Raw genomic sequence first — 13,769 nt, 5'->3', positions numbered from 1 at the left:
TCAAAAAAATGTCTCTTTAAAAAAAGTATTGAAGTTAGAAAATATTTCAAATTTCCATGAAAAGAATTTGGAATTATAGAACCCATGAGAAATAGATAGATGGAGGGGGAGAGAGAGAGAGAGAGAGAGAGAGAGAGAGAGAGAGAGAGAGAGAGAGAGAGAGAGAGAGAGAGAGAGAGAGAGAGAGAGAGAAAGAGAGAGAGAGTTACTTTACCATAGCTTTTTTTTTTTTTAAGATTTATTTATTATATGTAAGTACACTGTAGCTGTCTTCAGACACACCAGAAGAGGGCGTCAGATCTTATTACGGGTGGTTGTGAGCCACCATGTGGTTCCTGGGATTTGAACTCTGGACCTTTGGAAGAGCAGTTGGTGCTCTTAATCCAACGAGCCATCTCGTCAGCACCTTTACCATAGTTTTTAATCATCTATAATTAATACTTAATCATTTATTGATACTTATATACATTTTATTGACATTTACATACATTACATGTGTTAAAACACCTACTTATTTTCTCTAGAAACCACAGTTTCATTCTTTTCTCTATATCCCAATGAGCTGTGCCCTGATACCGGAAAATTTATGAATCTATCTGCTACTAATCTACCCACATATGGAATACTCCATTGCTGTTTAAGGATAGTTGAGACATGTTGCATATATTAGGGTTCTTTAGAGGAAAGGAACCAATAGAATGTAGATGGTCTGAGTCTGCTATTTCTTCCACACACTCACATCTGAACACTTGGTCTCCAGCTTTTCTATTGGGGAAGGCTGTAGATCCTCTAGGTGATGGGGCCTAGCTATTGGTCCCTGGTGATAAGTCCTTGGGGTATATTATTCATGGCTCCTTCTCATCTAGCTTTTTCCTGTTAGAACCACCATATAAAGATTTCCACCACAAGCTTTCAATGCCATAAAGCTATAGAGCTTTGCTATGCCCTGCCCTCCATGATGGACTGAAACCATTGAAACCATGTACCAAAATGAATCTTTCCTTCTTTAATAATGTTCTTGTCAGGCATTTTGTCACATTCATGAGAAAAAAATACCTACCTCCTGGCGTGTGTGTGTGTGTGCACATGTGTTTGTGTGTACGTGTGGTGGGATTTATTAATTGGCTTAGCTGACCCCAGGCTGAGTAGTCAAGGGAACTATAGGGAGAGATCCACAGAAACCACCAGCTTCTCAATCCAAGAATCTGGACCCAAGAATACCTCCCCACTCTGAAACTGAAGGCCTGGAAACTCCCGAGAGAATTACTGGTGTGAGTCTACATTCAAAAGCTGATAAGCCCGTAATCTAATGTTCACAGACCATAGCAACAACAGAAATGCACCTGCTCAAAATGAGTTTGGTGTGCCCTCGCTTCTGTCTTTTCTTTAATTTGATCTAGGCTTCAAGCTTATTGGGTGATGTCATGCACATTCAGGGCAGGTCTTCCCAAGTCAGTTTCCTGACACACACATACCAACTGTCTCTGGAAACACTCTCTCAAGTACTCCCTAAAGTGTGCTTTAATAATTTTCTAGATGACTTTCAATCCAGTCAACTTGGGAACCAATATTAACCATCACAGACTATCTCCTACATGTTTGTTATTTCCAAAGAGCTAAGACAGGCAACTTTCAGGCAGGTGACACACTTAATAACCACATATTTACACAATGGACACAAGTCTTCTAAATCTTACATATTAAGTATTCCTTTCATCCCTCAACCTAACTATCAGAATCAAGCATAATTTGATATCACATTAAATTTTCTGGAGTTAGGTTTTAGAAATGTCTATTTTTAACAAGTTCCTCAAGCAATTTGGAAGCAGCCAGCTTGTTACCAGCCTGCAGACCGGTATTTGAAAACCAAGGACTGCTGTATTTTTCTTCACCCCAGAACCCTACATTTCCTTTCCTCCGCCTGTGTACCACCGTAAGCATTTTTTCTTAGCAACCTGCCAGTAACCAAGCTGGCCCATCTTGAGCTGCTCACCATGAGATAAAGACATGCTTTCAAAGTCTTTAGGAAATAATCCTGTCTACAGGCATCAAAACTTTGTCCGACCAATCACCCTCTTTCTGCAAGTGGGTAATTATTTATACAACTCAGGCAATCATAGAACATGGTCTAGACACATTTCAGCACATGGCATCCTTACTCCATGACAGACTCATCAAAATCCCCACACTGACCTTCATCTGTCTGTCTTGTCTTCATTTCTACCTAGCACTTGGGAATCTCATCTTCTTAGATAACCTGATTCTGCTGTTTTCGAATGCTGAGCAGACCTGGAGCATCCTTTTCCGGGCAGCTTCTGTAAAGAGGCTGTTAAAGGAGAACAAAGCAGATTCAAGAAAACGGCCATCTGTTTTCCATGTTGCAGATGCCCACATGAGCCTCGAAAAGCTCCAGCAGGGGAGGAGGTGGAAGATCCTGTGGGCTGGCTGATGAAGGGAGAGATGAGGAGAGGACTCTTCCCTCAGAATTCCTGCAGTTGAACCTAGCCAGAAAGTGAGAACTGGTTGACATAGTTATACATCTAAATCCTAAAGCAAACAACCTTATTTTTATACTTATATTCCCGAGACAAGTGTGTGTGGCCACCTTCCTATCCTAGCTCTTCAGGATAGGAGCTGATCAGGAAGAGAGCCTTTCTCTAATTCCCTATTTTCCCTTTTGCTTGTGTGTTTTAGCCAAACTTCTGTCATGGCAAAAGGAACAAGGAGACTGTCTCACTCTACACGTGCATGTGCATGTCATTAAGAGCTACATATGTTATATATTATATGTTCATCCATCCATATATATATATATAATACAGGGTAATCTCCTATATCCACTGTAGACACAGTAAAAATCAGGGTAAGAAATATAATTTTATTTAAAATTTCATTTAAAATGTTTAGAACTTTGGAACTAGAAAAATCTTAGCAATGACCTAATCCAATTAGTCTCATTTTAGAGGATAAATGTAAAACTCAGAGAATCAAATTGCCCTGCCCATGCACATACAAGTTAGTCAGGACCAGATTCATAGGGGTATAAGTGATATGTGCCCTAGAGCTCTCTTAAAAGAAGAATTTGTTGTTTCTGCTGCTCTGAGGGCAGATGGCAGCTAACCTTCAGCTGTCAGCTTCTTTCCTGGGTTAGTCCATATCCAAAGACCTACTGGAGTATAGAGGATCAGCCTCTGACCTTGTCTGGGGACACTTTAATGGCCACTTTATCTTCAGACATCCTTGTTGGCTGCATGAAGCTATCAGGTTGGTTGGTAGTGGATCTACTTTAGTTAACTCCAAGGGCACTACTGAATATATTTCCTATACAATGACCTTCATTGTTGACCTTTATTTTCAAATAATCTGATCTGGAGCAAGAATGAAATAAAAATTGTTATCTTTTTCTTCCTGAGAAAATATCCATTCTGGAGTTGTATTGTGTGTATGTGTGTGTTGTCTATGCATGTGTGTCTGTCTCTGTGTGTATGTGTGTGTGTGTGTGTGTGTGTGTGTGTGCATGTGTGTGTCTGTGTGTGTATGTGTTTGTGTGTATGAATGTGTGTGTCTTTGTGTATGTATATGGGTGTCTGTATCTGTCTGACTGTGAGATAGACATATGCATATATAGAGACATAGCTCTATGCTTCCTGGTCTCCACACTTCTAAGAGCTTTGGAAAGATGGGGTGGAAAACAGCTCCTTTAAGGAAAAAAAAAAACTACAACTATATAGTGGTAATTTTTTAAACTGCTTTAAACTTCCTGGCAGATGCATGTGTATTCGTACTACCCGCCAATATGCTCTGGATTTGCAAATGGAAGACACACATGATAGCTTGTTTTTAATACGCCTTAAGCAGCTCAATGGTTGGGCACTTCCAAACCTTCCTGGGGCTAACACACTCTACCCTCCGACATTCCTGAATTACTTCTTACTAAAGTCTGTATTTCATCTCTGCTACCCCAGACCAATTAGGGGAGTGGCCCCTGGGTCCACTTTTCCCTGATTATTACATGGCTGGTTCTCTGTCTCCCCCAGCTCTCATGCATGTATCCTATTGTTTCTCCGGCATGGCGATTCTAAACCCTCTTCTTCCCATGGTCCCTTGCCCTGGAAATCTAAACTCCCTCCTCTGTCTCCCTGCCTAGCCATTGGCCACTGGCAACTTTATTTATCAATTAGAGCCACCTGGGGGCAGGGACCCTCTGCGTCTCACACTTAGACGTGTGAATTCTCCTTGTAACTTTGGGAGCTGAATTAACACAAATCGCACTGGAACCAATCCACAACACAACCAGACCATGAAAGAAATGCTGTGACATCTTCAGACAGTAATTGACAGGCACACAAAGGGAAGCCACATGACTTACTCTTCTGGTTCAGCAAAGGTCTGAGGGTTCTTAGAGGGCAGGTTGTGCTGAAGTCTCTCCTAATGCAAAATGTAACTCAAGGACCAAGCAGGCAGATAAGGTGGATGTCCAGGAATAGAGAGAGCATTGAGGCATTCAGCAGCCGAGATAGGAACAAGGACAGTGGATTAGACTGGGCAGAAGTAGCAACATTTTATATCAATAACCTACAGCAGTAATACTTGTGAGACTCCTTATTGATTATTTTTTGTGCTTTTTCCCCATACATGAATATACCATGGTTCACCTGATCTTAGGCCAAGACCAAGAAGTAACAAAGAACACTACAAGAATGGTGCCTTTGGAATCAATGGGCTGAGGCTGAAAAGCAGGTTCAGTTTGTGAGTGTGTATGTGTGTGTATAGATGTAGAGGCTAGAGGATATCCTTGGGCATTCTTCAACAGCTCTCTGACATGTTTTTGAGAAAGGGTGTCTTGGTTGGTTTCTTTCTGTTAACTTGATCCAAGCTAGAGTCCTGAGAAGAGGAGACTTTCATTGAAAGAATGCCCTCTCCAGATTGGCCTATGGGTAAGTCTATGGGAAATTTTTCTGCTCAATGATTGATGGGAGAGGGGCAGCCTACTGTGAGTGGTGTCCCCCCCCCCCAACAGGTGATCCAGGCCTGTATATGAGCAAACAATGAGGATCAAGTCAGTAAACTGCACTCCTCCACAGCCTCCGCTTCTGTCCCGATCTCTAGCCTCCTGCTTTGAATTTGTCTTCGAACTTTCATTCATGGTGGACCGCAGTCAGAGCATGCAAGCTGAGATAAACCCTTTCCTCCCCATGTTTCTCGGGTCATAATATTTTATCTCAGCAATAGAAACCCTAACTAAGACAGATGGTCTTTCGGTGTTCTTCAGCTCATCAAGTAGGCTGCCTGGCTGCCAGCAAACTCCAGGGGCCCATCTGTCCCAGCTTCCCTAGCACTGGGATTACAAGCTGCCACAGTATGTGGGTTCTGGAGATGAAGCTCAGCTCCTCAAGCTTGTGTGACAAACACTTAACTCCTCAGTTATCTCTTCCAACCTAGCAATGTCAACTTAAAAACAAATGGATGGTCAAAATTCCCTTCTTTTATATTATTAAATGTGAGACTAGTTCCAAGTGGAGATGGGATATTTGGCTGTCTCCTCTGTTGCTTTTTATCAGCCAGCATGATTGCTCCTATTGATTAATGACTGCCGTAGACACAGGAAAGCACAGCTCTTCCTTAAGGGTAGAAGAGGTGATTAATTTGAGTGAAATATAGTCTTGGAACTCAGGTACTATTACCCCAATTCCACAATCCAATATGGTAACAGTTTAAAGAACCTTCCTAGGAACAGAACATAAACTCATAAATCAAGGTACTTTTCAAATGCATTAATGGAACATCAGGTAGGTGGTTTACAGCAAATTGGGGGGTTCTCTGGTGTAGGCCTCACATACTAGTTGATAACATCTTAGCCACTGGGTTCATACAAACTGGTTGCCTGCTAGTTACTGCACTACAAAGTTCTTCATCTGCAAGTCACAGAATGTTAGGTCAGACAAGGAGGCACAGAAGGCATGGCTATTACAGGGCTAGATAGATAGCCTAAGATATTCTAAGTCAGCACTGGAGCTGTAAAACTACAACCTCTCCACAACCACTGACGAGCTCATCAGTTAATCAGCCTGGCAGAAGAGTCAGTTGAAAGTATGTTTCTCTCAAGAAGAAGGAAGACCAAAGTGTAGTTGCTTCCATCCTTCTTAGAAGGGTGAACAAAATACCTATGGAAGGAGTTGCAGAGACAAAGTGTGAAGCAGAGACTGAAGGAAGGACAATCCAGAGACTGCCCCACTTGGGGATCCTTCCCATATTCAATCGCCAAACCCAGACACGGTTGTGAATGCCAGCAAGTGCTGGCTGACAGGAGCCTGATATAGCTGTCTCCTGAGAGGCTCTGCCAGTGCCCCACTAATACAGAAGTGGAGTCCCTTGGCCCTGTAAAGGCTCTATGCCCCAGTGTAGGGGAATGCCAGAGCCAGGAAGTGGGAGAGGGTGGATTGGTGAACAGGGGGAGAGGGGAGGGAATAGGGGTTTTGTTTGGGGATAACATTTGAAATGTAAATAAAGAGAATATCTAATTAAAAAAAAAAGAAAGTATGTTTCTTCCCAGGAACTTCCAACATCTTCCTCATTTTTGGTTTTGTTGCTTCAACTCCCTCCAAGAAGACTATGACCCTCCCACAAGAGGCTCCTCCCCTGCTCTGCCTGTCCCTCCCTTTGTGCTGAGCATCAATACTACCTGGCTTTCTGCCTAGCCACTCTCCTTCCCACATTCTCTCATGCCTTGTATGAGCTAGTCTTTCTGCATATGATTTGCTGTCGCCAAATGTAGATTTGTTTTCAGATGGTAGGCCCATCAGAGACTTCTCCAACCTTTCTGTCTGGGTTGAGCTTCTCTTTGCAGGAGACTTGGCTATGTACAAGTCTGTCATACTCTCTAGAGGGTGCTGGAGGCCATAGACTTAGATCCCATTCTTGAGTCCAGGAAGTCTAGTCTAGGTCTGACTTAGAGAATGATTGAAGGTTTTCACCAACTCTGACAAATACAGAGAGGAAGGCGCTGCCTGCCACGAGTAACTGGATCTTTCTGCTTCCATTTTCCTTTACTTACTGAAGCCAACACAGGGTAAAAATTCCCCCAGTGTCCCTTTGGAGGCAGGAGGAGGATGAGGAGAGGACCTTTGTTTGACTCCAGATGGCTGAAGCTGGGATAGAGCCCAACAGCTGTGTTTGGGTGGAAGTCGAGGGGCCAGATGGCCTGATGTCTGTTTGCACACAGCCTGAGAAGCCACCGTCCTGATGGAAGGCCTTCTCTGAGGCTAACTCAACAGGACAGTGATGGAGCAGGGGATGTGCCAGGGCAGCCACTGTGTTAGCATTTACTGCTCGAACACTGGCTAGCATGATTCCAAGGCAGCTAGAACGGAGTGCTCTGTGCAGAAGGCCCCCGTATTCTTCATGGTGGCTTTTAACACTGCAATCCAAACAAAGCCTTGCCTGTGTTAGAACTCCATTAATTACTATCATTTAACAATTGGTTTAACACAAGCAAGCCTCATTAGGTTTCAGTCTCATTTTGTGTAAACTTGGGCAGCCACTGAAGTATTCACCCAACCAGCTCTTATGGGGGTGGGAAAGAAAAGTTGAGGCCTTCTTGGTTGCTCAAAATATTTTGTATTTGTATAAATGTATTTATATTTTTATCCATGTATTTTATATAATGTATAATGTGTATAATGTAAATGTATTCATATGAATGTATAAATATGTATACATGTATTTATATTATTTGTATTTATATAAATACAAATATATGTATTTATAATATATACACACACACATATATGTATATATTACAAATATATCTATTTGTACTTATTGGCAGATCAATCATTGCAGAAGAAGCTGAAGGTGAAACTGATACCTGTTTACTGATGGTCTTTCCTCTCTTGATCCAGGGCCAGTCAGTCCTACCTGCAAGGTGGAGTAGCATGTATTCTGAGGATGTGAGGATGTGCATAGGACTTATATTAGTTACCAATTTGTGTACTATATGAGACAGCCCATCCAAATACATCATGTTTTCTTCATCTGAATTGTTTTTTTTTCCTAATTGAATATTCAAGCCCTGACTTTAAAGCATCTTTTAGTCTCTGTTCATATTAAAAGGATTTGAAAGATATAATGCCATTAGTTATATGTATCCATTCTCTTAAATAGTTTGATACTTCTGAGACAAAGCCTTACTACCTAAGCTTGCCTCAAATATCCCCCAAGCGCTGCAATTACAGGTGTGTCCAACTAAGTCTGGCCCTCCAATAATGTTTTAAAAACAATCATGAAAAATCCAAAATAAATTGGCAACACGCTGATGAAGAAAGAGTTCTTTCTCCCTCCCCGTTACACATCCCTACTTAGCAGGTGCAAGGAACCTAGAAAGCCTTGGATTCTTTCTTTGGTGTCTGACCTTCCAGAGTTCCCAGCTGCCAGACAGATTTAGCTGGAGTTATCCAATATGAGAGCCACTAAAAGGTTTTATTTTATAATTAAGTAAAAATTTAAAAGTTAAACATTCAGTCCCTTGTCTACTGGGTATTTTTAAAGTTCCATGGGCACATGATCCCAGGAACTACTGTACTGGATGGCACAGATACATAGCATTTCATCACTGTTCAAAGCTCCATAGCACTGAAGACTAACTAGGCAATTCACCCCAGCGCCAGTTCAGGCTTGCTTGTTTTTATGACTGAATTGACCTGTTGTCTGAGTTTATTAATCAGTTCAGTTGGAGTAACTGTGTACTCGGGCAGCTGTAGGAGAGAAGACAGAAGGGGTTTGTCCCATGAAATGGTAATAGTACAAGTGCTGAACAATACTAATAGCTGATGTCCGCTGAGCCATCTATGCTGTGCGGAACACCTAACCTGTGTTATCTCGTCTTCTGCACAACACACAACAGCCTGATTATCCCAGTCCGTCAGGAAAGCAAATTAATAGCAGAACTGGAAAGGGCCTCTGGTGCCTGTCTATTCAACTCTTAATTTACAAAGCTCAGATTCTAGATTTTGATTGGATTCAATTGTGTGGCCTTGGACAAGCACTTTTTTATGCTTGAGTTTTCTTATATGAAAAAAAAAAAAAAGGAGACTTTTGTAGATATTTTTGATGTTTCAACATGAACAGTTCATGTTAAGTACTAAAAGTCTAGATAAGTACTTACTGTTGATTATTCAATACAGCTATGGAGATTCCAGAGGGATCAGTGACTTGCACAAGTTCACATATTTAATGCCAAATTAGTACTGTTTCCATCACAGAAAAGATCCCTTCTTATATATAAGCCACACTGTGTCCTAATCCAGCCACCATCAAGCTTCGGCTAGCCTTAATGGCTTGGCAGCGAATTGCTAGTGTCCTGGGAGACACTAGCATTTCTGCTTTGGCAAAGTCAGCAATGACTTGTGATAGCATCTAAGGCTCCGTGGATTGCTGATGTGTCGGGGCTAGCCCAGATGATCTCCAGCATCCCTGCCATTTAGAATGTGATCAGATAATTTGAGCTAAGAGATCATGGCTCAATCAATGAAGGAAGAGTGTTTGACACCGTTGTCTGTATGTTAAGATTGGAATCTAAGAATCCTGCCTCCTAGAAGTTAAGAATAGAATGCTTTTTGCAGAGTTTGAGGTGAGTGCTTTCTTTATATAAAAAAACATTGAGGAGCAACACATGGTGGCTCATGTTGCCATCAGGGCACACTGGAAGCTGAGAAAAGAGAACTGTGGGCTCTAGACCAGCCTGGACTATACAACAAAGTCCCTTAAAAGTCAGTTAAGGAGCCGGGCAGTGGTGGCGCACGCCTTTAATCCCAGCACTTGGGAGGCAGAGGCAGGCAGATTTCTGAGTTCGAGGCCAGCCTGGTCTACAGAGTGAGTTCCAGGACAGCCAGGGCTACACAGAGAAACCCTGTCTTGAAAAAAAAAAAGTCAGGTAAGGATATTTAATTTCAAATGATTTTCTGCTGTAGGGTAATAGTCAAAGCAGAGAGAGGGAGACAGATAATGTATTCAGAGACCACTAGACTAGTCCAGTCCTTCCAGGTGGCCATTTCCTCCACACCTGCAGAGCCTTTAATGCTTCAGTGGTCTGCGTGAGTGTGGCCTTGAGTCAGGAGTCGAGCTGCCCTCTTTGACTCCCTGTTCTGTTCCTGACTCACAGGGTGTATTGCTTTGTAGACTGAAGATGAAAATTCTGTACAACCTCAACTCCACGGATGGCAGGGCAACTTCTGACTAGTTATTTCGTGTTTTATTATAACTTGGTGTTTTCTTTTTCTTGTTGACTGCTAGGAAGCTCTGAACGAAAAGTTCAGTATATCCCTAGGAAAGGATACTCTTTAAGCATGCAAACCCCACCTCTAGTGGCCCTTTTCAGATTCTTTCCGACCCTTGTTTCCTATTATTCAGTTTTTTTTCATCACATTGCAGGATATTTAACATAAGTAGAAGATATAATTTTTATTTCCTAGGCCATTTTTAGAACCTGGAAAAATTCCAAAACATTGAAATTTCTTTTTCTTTTTTTTGTAAAGATTTATTTATTTGATGTATATGAGTACACTGTAGCTGTACAGATTGTTGTGAGTATTTGTGTGGTTGTTGGGAATTGAATTTTAGGACTTCTGCTCGCTCTGATCCACCCTGCTCAGGCCCAAAGATTTATTTATTATTATACATAAGTACACTGTAGCTGTCTTCAGACGCACCAGAAGAGGGCATCAGATATCATTATGGGTGGTTGTGAGCCACCATGTGGTTGCTGGGATTTGAGCTGAGGACCTTCAGAAGAATAATGGGTGCTCTCACCCGCTGAGCCATCTTGCCAGCCCTGAAATTTCTTATAAATAATAAATAAATAAATAAATAAATAAATAAATGTTTGGCTTCTCATTTCTTTTCTTTTCTTTCTTTCTTTTTTTTTTCATTTATTTACAATATCTCCTTTCCCAGGTTCCCCTATGGGGGGGGGGGGTTGGGAAGAAAAGAAAAGAAGAAAAAAAAACCTAAAACAATCCCCTCTTCCCTCCCCCCTCCCCCTGCTCACCATCCCACCCCCTCTTGCTTAATGGCCCTGGCATTCCCCTACACTGGGGCATAGAACCTTCACGGGGCCAAGGTCCTCTCCTCCCGTTGATGACCTACTTGGCCATCCTCTGCTATACATATGCTGCTGGAGCCATGAGTCCCCCCATGTGTACTCTTTGGTTGGAGTTTTAGTCCCTGGGAGCTCTGAGGGTACTAGTTAGTTCATATTGTCCTTCGGCCTAAGGGATTACAAACCCATCAGCTCCTTTGATCCTTTCTCTAGCTCCTTCATTGGGGACCCTGTACTCAGTCCAATGGATGGCTATGACCCTCTACTTCTGTATTAGTTGTGTACTGTCAGAGCCTCTCAGGAGACAGCTATCTCAGGCTCCTGTCATCCAGCACTTGTTGGCATCCACAATAGTGTATAGATTTGATGATGGCTTCTCATTTCTTAGTTTTACAAACATATTAATTGTGATGCCCAATTATTTTTTTGTTAATTGTGGTACAGTGGCAATTGGGCTATTATATAAGAAATATACTGTAGGAGAGGGGTCAAACAAAGAAAAAGATTTCTTTTAAAAAACATAAAAAATAAAATATAGAAATAAGAACATTTAAAAAAGAATTAGAATTGTGAGGGTTAGATTGGAGACCTTGGAGACAAATATGCCTGCATGCTGTTCTTCCCTGAGCCAGTCTTAAATACTTGGCAATTCCATCTCATACAGGTACCCAGATGTGGTTTTAAAAGTACTATAAGTGCTGTATAACAGTGATCCCCAAAGTATGATACACAAGCAAACGACTGTAACTGCCCTTAACATCAGTAGATTTGAGGTGGAACCCTTACATATTAATAAGCTCCCCGGAACATGCTGCTAGTCAGAGGTCCACTTTCTGACTATCAAGATTCTGCAAGAATGGCTCGGCACCAGTTGTCAACAGAGGATCTCTGGGCTCCGAGTCTCCTGAGCTCAGACCATCTGTTCTATTCTCTGGAGTGCAGCTCTCTGAGGCTCAGACTCACTTTCTTTATGGGTATTGCTTAGATTTCTGCACCTTGCTGCCGATCCCATAAAATGGCTGCTCTACTTTGGAAAACAGTTTGGCGGTAGTCAGAGTTCTAAATTCAGAGTTACCATATGACCCACCAATTCGACTTCTAGGTACAGGCCCCATGAACATAAGAACACATGCCCACAGACCACCTGCTCACACAACCACGTCAACTCATCAGAGTTCCCCAGGAGGGATAATCCAGTATACCCCAACCGATGAATGGAAAAATATGAATATCCACAAAGGTTAGTCAGCAATAAAAAGAGATAAATTGCTGGTAAATGCCACAGCATGGATGAGCCTTGAAAGGAGAAGTAAAAGATACTCCCTCTGATATGCCATCTCCTGCCTGGTGCCATGTATATGGAAAACCTAGTGTCCACATGTTGTGTGTGCGTTTCTGTGAACCCCAGCACTTTGGAAGTAGAAATTGGAGAATAAAGAGGTTAAGGTCCTCCTCAACTCCATGGACAGCTCAGGGCTATCATGGTCTATATCAGGCTCTACCTGAAAGCAAAGAAGAAGCCCAGAACTGGCAAATACATAGAGATAGAAAGCAGACTAGGGATGTAAGGAGCTGAGGAACAAGTACAACAGAACACAACTGCTGATGGTTACAGGTTTTCTCTAGGTGCAATGGCAATGCTCACAGACTATCATGTACTGGTTTTTGCAAGACATTGAATATCCAAAAACCTGCTGCATTACATATTTAGGTATTTAAATGTAATCACTTGAAAGGATATGAATTGTCTTCAGATAGTTTAGCCAGCCTGATGGTGAATGTAATCCCAGCACTCTGGAGACAGACACAGGAGCACCTCAAGTTTGAGGGCCGCTTTGGTCTATGTAGGTCGTTACAGGCCAGGCAAGGCCACAGCTTATAAAGAGCGATGGGTAGTGAAGTAGGGGAGCACACTTGATTAGACTATGCTCAGCTCTAAGTTCCTTCCTACCGTGTAAAACTGGTTTTCAAGCCACGCCTTGCTCCGAGTGACTGCACTGTGCAGGAAGTATTTAGCCACTTGAATGCAATCGTAGAGGCAGGCACCTCTATCCACATAGATACCATTACCTGTCCAGTAATAATACATATGAAAGACAGCGATAAATAAAAAGGATTATGTGTAAAACAGCAGAATGGGACCATATGATCACAGGGGCATATTAAAGCCATATCAGAAAGACCGGGTCCCAGAACTTACTGAACACAGTAGACCAAGGAAGGCTATAATACTCACAGCTGGACCCATAAAGAAACCTAATATAGCAGCACGTATCTGTCCATACGTTTGTCTGATCAAAGCAGACCTTCCTTCACCTTGCCTCCACAGTCTTGTGGTACTGCCCTGTTCATGGATTCTAGTTTGTCTCTAAAGCTCTGCCCAACCTCATGGCAGGCTCAACCTTGTGACCTTACTTGCAACCCTGCAGCCCCTGCTCTGAGCCTCTGGTAGCATTCCAACTGTGTACAGCAACAGTGACTCTCCTTATAATATCTATTAACTTTCTACCTCTTCTTCCAGGAAGGCCTCTGTGAACTCCTCCAACCTAGCTGTGGCTTCTTTGAACCTTCTGTAGCCATTGTGTAATCTATATTGATATGGATATAATTATTGTGTTGTGTGTGATTGTGTGTGTATGTGTATGAGAGAGAGAGAGAGAGAGAGAGAGAGAGA

The sequence above is a fragment of the Mastomys coucha genome, unplaced genomic scaffold, assembly GCF_008632895.1.
Source record: "Mastomys coucha isolate ucsf_1 unplaced genomic scaffold, UCSF_Mcou_1 pScaffold16, whole genome shotgun sequence".
NCBI lineage: Eukaryota > Metazoa > Chordata > Mammalia > Rodentia > Muridae > Mastomys > Mastomys coucha.
The sequence above is the reverse complement of the archived record's forward strand: the minus strand, read 5'-3'. Positions refer to the sequence as shown.